We start from the raw sequence: 10,240 nt of genomic DNA, 5'->3' as shown, positions 1-10,240 counted from the left end.
GAGGGTTGTGAACTACCTCTGACCTTCCTCTCCAGTGCCTACACCTACAGCCACGCCCCTGGCCAGCACCAGGGTGTGAAATGATTTGGGAGCAGAAAAGGAAAGCAACTACAGAGAACGAGCTAAGACAGAGAGAGTGGGGGGCCTGAGTTCTTCCTCCACCTTTTCACACCCCTAGTGTCACCTCTTAGAACACTTACTCTAGGGGGAAGGGGTGGGTCTGGGTTTGGGACCAGATCGATACTTCAGTAGGTGTTGATGACCGCAGGCTTTCACCTTGCAGATAATGGGGTGAGCCGCGGTAAACTCTCGCCGACAGACAGGGCTCCCCCGGCCTTAATGAGATAATCAATACTTGTTCTCGGCTTAATTTCCATCTAATTGCTCTTTAACGACGCCGGATAATGGGCCGCCTCCTGTGAGGAGAGAGCTGGCTGGGAATCCGACCCGACTCGGACTCCCGCGCCTCCTCCCGCGGGCTAGGTGCCCTCGCGCAGGTGGAACGCGGACGCACCGGCTCTCCAGCCGGGCTGGAGAGCTCCCTCCGTCAGCCTCCTCGCCCAGCGCTGCCACCTGCCTGCGGCGTTCTCGGCTCTCTCAGGGGCTGCTCCGGGTCTCGAATGCGGGACCCCAGACAAGCCGCCGGGCTCAGGGCTCCGGGTCACCCGCCTGACCGGGCCGCGGAACCGCTTGGTGCCCTCACCCCCAGACAGCGCCTCTTCTGCCTGCTCCCCGCCGGGCCAGGTGTGTGGCGTCCCAGCCCCCTCGGCCGAGCTGAGGCGCCTCAGAACGTGACCTTTTCTCCCTTCCCCTCCCATCTCCATGTATTATTGCACGCGGCCGTGGTCCGGAGGCCTTGGGTAAATTGCCGTGTTTGTGCACCTAAGGAGGGCTCCAGTGCTATTTTTTTTTTTTTTTTCTTGTGAGGTAACTGGGCTGCCTCCTGCAAAGGAGCCTCCTGGTCACCACAGACCAACCACTCAAGCAAGGAGGGTAGAGAGGCCCTGAAGCCCTATGGCTCTGAGGCTCACACTGCCCCCCTGCTCAGGAAACCACCTCATTTCCACTCACCAGGCCCTCCAGCCCAACCACATATAGCTAGGATGGTTCCTACCAACACCAGCAGCTCAGGTGTCAGCCATCTGTAAATGCTCTCACCTCCCACTTGCCTGTCCCAGCACTAGGAGCAGCTGGGGGTTCTCTCCAAGGCTTCTAACAGGGGACTAGCCTGCCTTTCCCCTATTGCCTCCCCAGAAACCCAAGTTCATCTCTCGTCTTCTCTCTTTTGAAAAAAAAAAAATTTATTTGACTGTGCTGAGTCTTAGTTGCAACATGTAGGACGTTTAGTTGCCGCATGTGGGATCTAGTTCCCTGACCAGGGATTGAACCTGGGCCCTCAGTATTGGGAGCAGGGAGTCTAAAACACTGCCCCCGGGAAGTCCCCTCTCTTGATGCCAGCTCTGAAGCACTTTGGTCTCAGGTGCCCAGATGCTGTGACCAATGAGGTTCCCCATCATCTCCCCATCTCCTGATCTGCTGTCTGGGCACATGCTCACCTGCATTTCTACAGCTTGGCTCCTGAATATGGGGTATTTAAATGATAAGACACCAGCTGCAGTTCCAGCTCCAGCTGCACTGGAGTGAGGCTGACAAAGATAAAGTGATACTGTCAGGATAATGTGATGGTTAGAATCAGGCCTTGGATGTTGTTAGCCCCAGGTTCAAGTCTTGGCTCTGTTGCTTACTGGTCAGTGTGACAGTGGGCAAATTTACCTCCAGGTCTGTACCTCAGTCGTCTCATTTAAAAAGTAAGGTTAATAATATCACCTTTTTAAGTCTGAAACTAGCTGATGTATGTATATTGCTTGCCACAGTGCCTGAAACACTGGAATGGTTTGATAAGCGGTAACTATAGTCACTGTTATTACTGCATGTTAGAGCTGAAGGAACCATCTAGTTCGAGGATCATAAACTCAAAGGCCAGATGGACCAGCAGGAATCTTAAGTGAGGGAGGTAAGCCTGATTGGGACTGTGGTGAGCTGGGTAGGGCCAGTCCCACTGCAACAGCAGCCAATGCTCATCTTCAATGGTTGCAGGGTGGACCAGATTCCCTGAGTTTTCTTCTCTTTCCAAAAAATCTGGCAGCATTCGGAGCTTAGATACTAGGTCCAACTTTTCTCACTTCCTAATCTCATCACTAGGAGCTCCCCCTTAGGTCTCTCTGAACATCCTGGCCTGATGACTCTGGCCCCTAAGTTTATACAAAATTTCTCATTATTTAAATATTGGCAATTAAGAAGAAAACCCACTATGCCAAATACAACATGTTTGAAGGCTGAATTCCTTGTTTCTCAGAATAAACTGAGGTTCAGATGGGTCACAGCTGCTGGCCAAGCTGACTGAAAGCCTGGATTCTATGGTAAAATAAGAACTTCTCAGAGGCCCTTCCTAGACTATGGGGCCTTTTAAGCTGCCTCCCACTGCAGCTGCTGCCCGCTTTGCAGACAGCACCCAGCAGCTGGGAGCTTGACAGTTCCCAAAGCACAAGACTGATATACAGCAGCCTTCTCTCTTGTGATAAATCTAGATTCTAGATTCTTTTAAAATGTTGTAGAAGGGGCTTCCCTGGTGGCTCAGTGGTAAAGAATCTGCTTGCCAATGTCAGGGACACAGGTTCGATCTGTGGTCAGGTAAGATCCCACATGCTGCACAGCAACTCAGTCTGTGTACCACAACTACTGAGCCCATGCGCCTACAGCCCATGCCCCACAACAAGAGAGACCACTGCAATGAGAGAAGCCTGGCCACCACAACTAGAGAGTAGTCCTGGCTTGTCGCAACTGGCGAAGTCCCTCGCACAGCAACGAAGACCCCGCATAGCCATAAAATAAATAAATAAATCTTAAAAAAAAAAATGTTGTAGAGGGCAGTGTGGCAGCAAATCAAGTCCCAGGGCCCCAAAGATCTCAATTCCTTAATTTAAAGAGCCGTATTTCTACACAATTCTTGAGCGCAACTTCAGTGTGAATCTACTCAACAAATTCCCCCTGAGGTGTCCCCCAGTCAGGCGACAGAGCCAGCAGGAGGTTTGTGAGGCAGAGTTTACCTGATTGTCATCTTTAGGCGCCTCTCTTCCTGTATTTTACGCCTGGGGAAAATGGTGGAAAACACACAAAGGAATTGGGGATTTGTGAGGCTGTTTCACACTGACATGTAAGGTTTATGGACTTTTTTTTTTTATGGTTTATGGACTCATAAACATGCTCTAAGGTTTATGCTGACCCTCATGTTTCTTCTTTCTAGCCCATGTTCTAACACGTTTGTTCTGTTAGTACCAAATTGTCCACAGTGAACAGAGATGACAATTGTTCTCTGCTCAGCATTATGTATACCATATTGTGGTGCTCTCTGAGTCCAGGATTCTCTGTGATTTGGTTACCTAAAAGCCAAGTAGTTCCTGGCTTACTGTTAGGTCCTCTCTATTTTCCATCAGCCCATAAAAAAGCCTCCCACCAGTTTTTCCTTGGAGTTCTAGCATACGTTTCTCAGCTTCTTCCTTGGCTTCAGGGAAACAACCAGCTTAGGAGAATCTTGGATACTAACCTATTGTCTAACTCCTCACAGAAGCCAGTGCTAAGCTCTATTTTGTCTTAACAGTAAAGGTTGAAAGTGGGATGTAAGCAAGGCTATTGCCACTAACAAATGTAGTTTGGGGTCCAAGAACTTTTCCTGGCCCATATGGTCTTGATGAGACTGTCAGCTGGCCTCCTCCCTCTACAAAACTTATCTTAACTTTGGTTCCCCAGAAAGCAGAACCTGAAATAAGGACTGTTTGGGAGGTTACCCATGAAAAGAGTGAGGGAAAGCAAATAAAGGGTGCATCAGTGAGGGAGAACCTTTCTACAAGCCTGGACAGAATACAGCACAGAAACATCCCACTGAAAGGAAAGGAAGCAGGGGTATTTATCCTCCAACTCTTGGCTTCACTGGCTACAGCTTGCTCCTGAGTTAACTCTGGCATTTTTAGCCTGCCCTGCTAGCTGAGCTCAGTCTAAGGGCCAGAGGACTCAACAGGTAGAGAAACCCATGAGATGGCACAGGAACCATCTGCAGGTAATTTTTGGGGTGGTCAGTGGTAAATGAGTGGGGCATTGACTGCACCTGATGCAGGGGAGACAAGCTCCAGGCTGGTCAGGCCTCGGCCATGTGATTAATTCCTTTTGAGCACATCACCCTAGCAGAGTCAATAACATAGCTCCCTGCAATTTGATGTTGTTGTTGTTGTTCAGTCTCTCAGTCCTGTCTGACTCTTTGCGACCCAATGGACCACAGCATGCCAGGCTTCCCTGTTCTTCACCATCTCCCGGAGCTTACTCAAACTCATGTCCATTGAGTCTGAGATGCCATCCAACCATCTCATCCTCTGTCGTCCCCATCTCCTCCTGCCTTCAATTTTTCCCAGCACCAGGGCCTTTTCTAATGAGTCAGCTCTTTATATCAGGTGGCCAAAGTATTAGAGCAATTTGATGTACTAATGCTTCTTCTGGGGGCCGTAAGTATAATGTAGGCTGGAGCTGCTTATGGCCTTCTTCTTTGGCTGCTTGAAAGAAAATATGAGAAATAGATTCATCAGTTTGGATATACTGGTGTGACTTTCAGTATAAAGGTCTGTGCCAGAGATAGTTTGGTAATCATTTGGATGTTATATAAAATAAAGGTGGAAGAAATGAGGGATCACTGTAGAGGTGTCAGCAGGAAGGTATCTCACTGGCCTCACACAAAATCATCAAGGAAAAAATCAGGTGGGACTGAAGAGCCTGCTGCTTTGGAGAACATCATTTGTCGTCACCAGATCTCCCGTTCTCAGTGTGCCATAACTACATGTAGTCTTCAGTCAGTGAACCTGGGACTCATCCCAGCAGGTAGATGTGGAGTGTGAAATGTGTGAGAGTATCTAGCTTTCCTGACAATTAGCCTCCCTTCCCTTCAAGGACTCTGGGTAATAATTGGAAAAGCAACTTATATATTAAAGGACATTTTGCCTAGTATTGCAGATTCTACTGGCTTTTCCCTTAGCACGAACTTTACCTCTCAAAACCAGAAGACCCATTAACTCACCTTAAAATTTTAATTATATACACACACACATACATGAATATATGTAAAAACAGGTAAAATCTGAATTAAGGCCCATAGTTTGTAGTATTGTAGCAATGTCAATGTCCTGGTTCTGATAATTATATCATGGTCATATAAGATTTATCATTGGAAAAAAAAAAAGATTTATCATTGGGAGAGGGTGAGTGAAAGATACATGGGAACCTTCTGTGCTATTTTTGTAATTTCTATGCAAGTCTAAACATTTGTCAAAATAAAGGGGAGGAAATCCTTGTGGAACTGGTCATCTTAGAATCATAATCTCTAATTTATTTAATGGCTAAAATGAAAAAGACTGATGATACCAAGTGTTGGCAAGGATGTGGCACAATGGGAAGACATTTTGGAAAAATAGTTTGGTAGTAACTACTGTTGAATGCATGCCTATCACATGAAGCAACAATTCTATTCCTAGGTGTGTCCTGGTTTATATAAAAGTCAAAACCAGGTAAAATTAAAATACAGAGTTTAGAAGTGGTTATCTAGGAGGAAAGGGGGGGGCTAATCATGATGGGAGCTTCTGGGGGTGTAAACAATGTTGTATTTCTTGACCTGGAAGATGATCACATGAGTGTTCGTTTTGTATTAATTAATTGAACTCTACTTTGTACACTCTTCCTTTGTTTGTTATACTTTGAAGTGAAATAAAAAGGTTAAAAAAGTGAACAGAAATGTAGAAAGATCCAATGATTTAACATCTTTTCTAAGTTTACTGATATAAAAATGTGGCCAAGTTATCAGGTTAGATGGAACTATGGAACTATGATTTCCATCTCAAAGGTGCATGGGAAAATGGGAGCCTGTGGGGAGGAGTTGCCTCCCCTGGCATAAGAAAAGTAAACTGAGGAAAATTTTCACCTGATTTCTTTCTGCATGTCTTAAAGCTCATTCAACTTACCTTAATGCTTGTTTTCCAGAGAGCTAGTCTGCTGGTCAGCAGCTTTCATTTGGTAAAATTTTTTGCAGCTAACTTATAATGCCTATCTTCTCACCTATCTTATCCCAACTTTTTACATTTATCTCTCCATCCTAATTTACTTATAAAAACAGCTTCTACTTTATTATAAAAAATAATTTTAAAAAATAAAGGATTGTAAGCATTACATTCAACCATATGCCTCATTCCAAATTTTCTTAGGGTGTTTGTTGATGATATATGTAATAAATATTTCACAGCTATAATCAGTATTCATACACTTCACCTTTTCACTTAACCCTATTTTCCTACACATACTTTTCATTTTCACTGAGTTCACCTATTTGTCATAGTAGGTAGCTACAAGGTGCATGCATGCGTGGTAAGTCATTTCAGTCACGTCCGACTCTTTGTGCCCCTATGAACCGTAGCCCACCAGGCTCCTCTGTCCAAGAGATTCTCCAGGCAAGAATACTGAAGTGGGCTGCCATGCCCTCCTCCAAGGAATCTTCCTGATCAATGGATTGAACCCATGTCTCCACATCTCCTGCATTGGCAGGCGGGTTCTTTACCACTAGGTGCCACCTGGGAAGGCCCAGCTAGCTACATGGTATTCTGTCTTAATTATCTATGCTGAGCCTTTTTTGACTTAACTGATTCTAATGTTCACGGGAAGCACAATTCCTCTGTATCCATCTCTAATGGGTCAGTCTGGACCAATTGTTTCACTTCTACTTTTTCCTCAAAGTTGCAACCCTGTTATTTTCACCAGTCATGTCAAAACAGGGTTCAAGAAGTGACAGGTTAGAATGTGTGAGTCCTCCCAAGTAATTTCTTACCAAGAAATTTCTTACCTCATTGATCCTTTATGCCTTGTTTCATCTTATGTTGCTCATCTATCTAGGACCCATTTCATACTGTCATTATATTTAACAATTATCTCATGAGTCAGTGGCTGAAAGAAAGTAAAGGTATGATAACCTGTGAACTACAGGCTATGATTCACAGTGGAAAGCACACTATATTCTATACCTCATTCCTTCTTCAGTACAAGCATCTACAGGAAAAAGTGAGGAGGGGTAAGAGGCAGGATTATCTGTTCTTCAACAAATTTTAACTTCACCCTCCTCATCTGAACTAGTCTCCCTCATGCTGATGCAAAAGGATGCTGTCATCCAGCATCCTTTGCTGTAGTCACATTATCTGAATTAAGACAATCCTTCCAGAAAGACAGACAACACATAATAACAGATACATATGGAATATAGAAAGATGGTACAGATCATCCTACTTGCAGGGCAGCAAAAGAGATGCAGACATGAAGAATAGACTTTTGGTCACAGTGGGGGAGGGAGAGAGTGAGATGACTTGAGAGTAGTATCGAAACATATACACTATCATATGTAAAATAGATAGCCCATGGGAATTTGCTGTATGATGCAGGGAACCCAAAGTGCTGTGACAACCTAGAGGGGTGGGATGGGGAGGGAGGCTTAAGGAGGGGACAGTTGTATGCCTGTGGCTGATTCATGCTGATGTATGGTGGAAACAGTCACAATATTGTAAAATAATTATCTTACAGTTAAAAAAAAAAAGAATCCTATTCCTGTGGCTCAACAGTTTTGCATGGTCTGGTCAAAATGAGTCAACATTTTCAAAGTATGAGTATGCACATTTTTTTTTTGCTATTTCTTTACTATTTATGATACAAATAAATGTTACTGAATGTGTTTTGGAGCCTTAGTGGACAAAGCATCAGATGATAAGGAAATGGGGAAAAATCTAAACTTTCAAATTGTGTTTTAAGCATAAAATTTCCTTCTGAAAGTATTTTTACAATATGTGGAGTTTTCCTGGAACAAATCTCTAGTTAATAAAATCAGATCTCCTGGGAATTCCCTGGTAGTACAGTAGTTAGGACTCAGCGCTTTGGGGGGAGGGGGCGGGGTTCCATTCCTGGTCACCTGGTCCCATAACTAGGATCCCACAGGCTGCGCGGTATGGAGGCCAAAAAGAAAAAAGAAATAATGAAGTTGTCCACTTTGACCCCTCTTCCGATTTAAATCAGGTCCCCTTTATAACCTTAAAAAAAAATAGATAAAAGCAGATCTGTAGAGTCAACATTTTTGATGGCTACTGTATTCACGGTCATGCTCTAGTCACCAACCACAAGACCACCAGAGGGCGCTCCTTCCCTGTCGATCCAGCCTTCGTCAGCGACTCTGAAAATTCACGTTAAACTTGACTTTTACACTCAGGAAAAATTTTACATTTAACCCATAAATATTTACCTAGAATTCATTGTGCTGCCAGGAGAGGGGCTAGGTTCCCAAGATCAGAATGAATTAGTCAGAAGTGTGTTAGTCACAATTCCTAATACCAGACGCTGAAAGTAAATAGATGGCAACAAGGTGGGATAAGTGAAGTTTCTAGATCTGTGGAGTTTGTTATTTAAATATTGGCTCCTGGTTTTAGAAGCCAGGGGCTTCCCAGGTGGCTCAGTCGTAAAGAATCCGCCTGCCAAAGCAGGAGACGCGGCTTCCACTCCTGGGTCCGGAAGATACCCCGGAGAAGGAAATGGTAACCCACATCAGTATTCTTGCCTAGAAAATCCCACGGGCAGAGGAGCCTGGGGGGCTACGGTTCATGGGTTTGCAAAAGAGTAGGAGACGACTTAACGACCAGACAACAACAACAGTTCATTAAGAGATCTCAGATTGCTTGCTCTCTGTAACCAGGACATAGATTTCCGCCCTCAAGGTACTTTGTAAACCAGAGCCAGAGACCTGTCCTTAGGTGGCTCCAATAGTAAGCCCCGCAATTTCAAGTCCCCCATCCCCTCCTTTTTTTCAGGGTTTCCCGCAGTTCTCTTACAGTTCACTTCTGCTCCAGATCAACACTTCAGTTGCCCCCAGGCCCAAGGACAAAGAATTACCCATAACAGCCACACCTGACTCCGCCCATTCTTTTTCCGATTTAAAACCCGCGGGCTTTTCCTGTTCTGCATTCCTAGACTTCCTGTTTTGATCTCGCGATAGTTAGGAGACCTCGCGTGAAGTTTGCCTCGCGACCCCTTCTGCGTTTTAGAGACCTGCAAGACTGTGTGTCTGCCTACCCCCACCTCATCAGAGTTCCTCTAGTCAGGAGTGGCGTCTACGCGGCTAAGGACCCCCTAAATGAAAGGACTTGGCTGCGTAGAGAGTTACAGACCGCTTCCGAGAGCTCGACTTCACGAGCCCTCGGTGCGCATGCGGATCCTGTTCCTCTGGGCGGTCCAGAGACCCAGGCGGAGGCCCGGCCCTCAACCTCGGGGTTGATGAAGAGGCCAGCCCAAGCCGCTGTATCTCGGGCCAGCTCCTTCTGGACCGAGCCTGAGTGAATAACGTCCCCTCCTTGGCTGCAGAGCTCAGTTTCCGACCTACAAACTGTACTGCCGCGCAGCTTCTGTAGGCTGCTGGGGGCAGGCCGGGGCGGGGTCTGGCAGACCCCGGGTCCCGCGGGCAGGCCTCCAGGAATGCTCTCTTCCCCGCCCCCAGCCCAAAGTGCCACGTTGGCGCTAGTGGCGGCTTCGAGACTGAATGCCTCCAGCGCTGCCTGCCTCGCAAGCATAACCTGTAATTCCGACCCGGAGCGCTGCCCATTGGGGTGTTGCCCCGCCCACCTCTCCCTGCGGCCGCTAGTCGGCCGGGACTTCTAATCACCAGGCTCCTGGGGTTGAAGCACCTGCCGGATGTGGGGAGGGAGGAGGCGGCCAGATGTGAGGAGGCAGAATTAAGCGCCGAGTCTCTTGGCGACTTGGTAGGAAAGTGGAGTGGACAGGCCTGCAATCGCCTCTGGGCGGCGGGGAGACGTTAGTTGGCTTTGCCCTGCAGGAACGCTCGACTTAGCACCAGAATTCCTACTGCTTTGCCATTATGCAGCTCTTCTAGCGGATGGGACTGTGAAGTCAGATGCTACAGGGCCTAGCCTTTCAACCAACTCTAGCTTACCAACTACCCTCCTCTCCCATCCTACCCGCTAGCCCCTACGCCCATCCCAGCCCACCCCACCCCAACTCTAGTCCTTTCCCAGCTTGGGTGTCCGGTTACTGCTCTTCTGTTCTGTGACTTTGGCCCAGGCTAGGGGGAAGTGGCCCAGGAGGGTCCCGTGTGGCTGCATAAAATTGG

General features: G+C 46.8%; 1 long non-coding RNA gene across 1 annotated transcript; it reads right to left on the bottom strand.

Annotated features, from left to right (window-relative positions):
- Window positions 1-1,281: 1,281 nt before the first annotated feature.
- LOC145528845 (uncharacterized) lies at window positions 1,282-9,061 on the bottom strand. Its single transcript, XR_014070734.1, has 3 exons — window positions 8,949-9,061; window positions 6,929-7,029; window positions 1,282-4,601 (listed from the first exon to the last, which is right to left on the bottom strand). It is a non-coding gene; the product is annotated as an uncharacterized LOC145528845 (long non-coding RNA).
- Between the last annotated feature and the right edge of the window lie 1,179 nt (window positions 9,062-10,240).

Source organism: Giraffa tippelskirchi, chromosome 2 (assembly GCF_054371585.1).
Source record: "Giraffa tippelskirchi isolate mGirTip1 chromosome 2, T2T-mGirTip1v1.2.pri, whole genome shotgun sequence".
Classification (NCBI taxonomy): domain Eukaryota; kingdom Metazoa; phylum Chordata; class Mammalia; order Artiodactyla; family Giraffidae; genus Giraffa; species Giraffa tippelskirchi.
This window is presented reverse-complemented; position numbering and strand designations above follow the sequence as displayed.